The following is a 3093-nucleotide window of genomic DNA, read 5'->3' as shown; positions in this document are numbered from 1 at the left end:
TCAAAATATTCTAAATCCAAATACTACCTTCAGCTGAATCAACCAACCAAATGCCTAATCTAGAAAGCTAATAAACCTCCTAAACTAACTTATTCTTATCATCCTCAACATAAGCAACATTACCCAAAGATATTCTATTAAGGGAATATACCACTACATTAGCTTTTCCTAGATGATTCAACATACTCATATCATAATCCTTTCGCAACTCTTACCACCTTCTTTGGCAAAGATTCAAGTCCTTCTACGATAATACACACTGCAAACTTTTATAACCCGTGAACATATCAATAAGAACCCCATGAAGATAATGCCTTCAAATATTTAAGGCAAACACAACAAATACTAACTCAAGATCATGGGTAGGGTAATTTTTTTCATGAGGTTTAAGTTGTCTAGAGACACAGGCTATGACCTTACCTCTCTGCATCAACACACAACCTAGAACAACTCTAGATACATCACAGTAAACGAAAAACCAATCTAAACTATTTGACAAAGTCAAGATTAGGGCTGAAGTAAGTTAAGTCTTCAACTCTTGAAAACTCTTCTCAACTCTTGAAAACTCTTCTCATATGAATCTAACCACTGAAATATGAATTTTTTTAGTCAATCGAGACATGGGGGATTCAATAGATGAAAACCCTTTAACAAACCATCGGTAATAACTAGTCAAACCCAAGAAACTCCAGATATCTGATGGAGAAATAGGTCTGGGCCAGCTTCTCATTGCTTTGTTCTTTTGAGGGTCAAATTTAATGCCATCACCAAAAATAATATGGCCAAGAAAAGATATTGATCTTAATAAAACTCATACTTACTAAATTTGGTGAAAAACCAATAGGCTTTAAGAGTCTGCAACATGATTTTGAGATGATCAGCATGATCTTTTTCATTGCGGGAATAGACAAGAATATAGTTAAAAAACACTATGATGAACATATCCAAGTACTACTTGAAAACTCAATTTATCAATTCCAGGAAAGTTGCTGGGGCATTCATTATTACAAAGAAAATAACTAGAAATTCAAAGTGACCATATCGGTTTCTAAAAGTTATTTTTGGAATGTCATATTCTCTGAATTTGAGTTGATGCTAGATTGATTTGAGATCTATCATAGAGAAATAGCTGGCACCCTAAAGTTGGTCGAACAAGTCATTAATTTTGGGGAGTGGATACTTATTTTTGATTGTGGCTTTGTTCAACTAAAGGTAATCAATACACATTATAAGGGAATAGTCTTTCTTATGTATGAAGAGGACTGGAGTACCCCATGAGGAAATACTGGGCCTGATGATCCCTTATCTAAGAGATCTTTCAACTATTCTTTCAATTCCCTAAGCTAAATTGGAGCTATTCTGTAGGGTCGAATAGAGATAGTTGGGTGTATAGAAAATGCCTTTTCCGAAGTCTATTTCTCTTTTGGGAGGAACTTTGGGAAAATCTTCAGGGAAAACCTCTAGAAATTCCCTCACTATCAAAACTAAGTCGAGACTGGGAGTTTCAAAATTAGAGCCTTTGACTCAGACAAGGTGGTAAACACACCCCTTGGATATCATTCTTCTCGCTTTGAGGTACCAAACAAGCTAATCCCTAAGCACTGAAGTACTACTCCTCCCTTCAAGGACTGGTTTATTTAAAAACTAAAACTGAATAACTATGTTTCTACAATCAACTAAAGCATAGCATGAGTGGAGACAATCTATGCTGAGAATTACATCAAAATCAGTCATCTCTAACTTTACAAGGTCTACTAAGGTAATTTACTGTGATACTATAACCAGGTAGTTTCTGTATACCCTCCTGGGTTTGAAAAATTTAATCACTAAGGTAGATACTAAGAAGGGCTCTACTAAAGTTTAAGACTGACATTGAAATTGATAGCTATATAGGGGTTACAAAAGATAGTAAAGCTTCGAGATATAACAAAGAATAAACATGAAAATCAAAGACATACAACGTACCCGTAACCATATTAGTTGAAATTTCTTAATCCTATCAGGACTAAAGTACATAAAACTTATTCTGCCACTGCCTACCAGTTGAACTTAATACGGCACCCGGCTGAGTCGGGCAACTAATTGGAATTGAAAGACGACTTTAATAACTTTATAGACCTTGGGATATTCTATAATTCTATGGCCTAGCTTCTTATACCCAAAATATACATCACTACCAGCCCTGCACATACCTAGATGGTTTTTACCACATTTCTAACAAAGGGGATTCGTACACCCACTTTTCACGTTGTCCTGGGACTTAGAGACTGGCGTTTTATACGGATTATCATTTATAAACTTTGGAATAAGATAACTAGATGAAGAGGATATAGATCTAAAGATTTCTAATATAATTTAGGATGGTTACCACTCTCTAACCTCAGTTGAGCAAAGTTAAAACTACCTATCCTAGCCGTCTTATTCTCTCTTTCTTTCTCCTTAAACTTATCTTTTTAAATCTATTGAACATGGGCTATAAGCCTAGACAAGTCTATCTTCTTAATCAACATAGCAGTCCTACACTCCTTGACCACACTATCAGCCACACCGAAACAAACTTAGTCATTCTAGACTTGTTATAAGATGCCACATTAGGAGCATACCTGTTCAACTGAGTAAACTTAAGAAAATACTCCTTCACTCTCATACTACCCTATGTCAAATTTATAAACTCCTGAACCTTATATTCCCTCAATTCCAAAGGGAAGAATCTATTTTAAAAGGTCATGGAAAATTTCTCCTATTTAATAGGCGCTGCATCTACACCCCTATTCCCTTTCATTGCTTATACTATGTGTGAGCTACATTTTATAACTGGTAAGCAGCTAACTATACACTCTCACTATACGTGACACCCATAATGTAAGTCACCTTTTGAACCATGTCAAGGAACTCCTACAAATACTAATTAGACTTAGATCTCAAAAATTGAGGGGGATTCATTTTGGTGAAGTATCGAATCCTAGCTACAGCTGTATTTGCCACTGGGTGAGCTGGGGTAATAGCCTACTAGTTGTTCTGACCAGCTACTGAATGAGCTAGGATAGTGAATGCAACCCTGAACTCAGCATGATAGATATGCTTATTCAGGGG

This window comes from Capsicum annuum, chromosome 2, assembly GCF_002878395.1.
Source record: "Capsicum annuum cultivar UCD-10X-F1 chromosome 2, UCD10Xv1.1, whole genome shotgun sequence".
Taxonomy (NCBI): domain Eukaryota; kingdom Viridiplantae; phylum Streptophyta; class Magnoliopsida; order Solanales; family Solanaceae; genus Capsicum; species Capsicum annuum.
The sequence above is the reverse complement of the archived record's forward strand: the minus strand, read 5'-3'. Positions refer to the sequence as shown.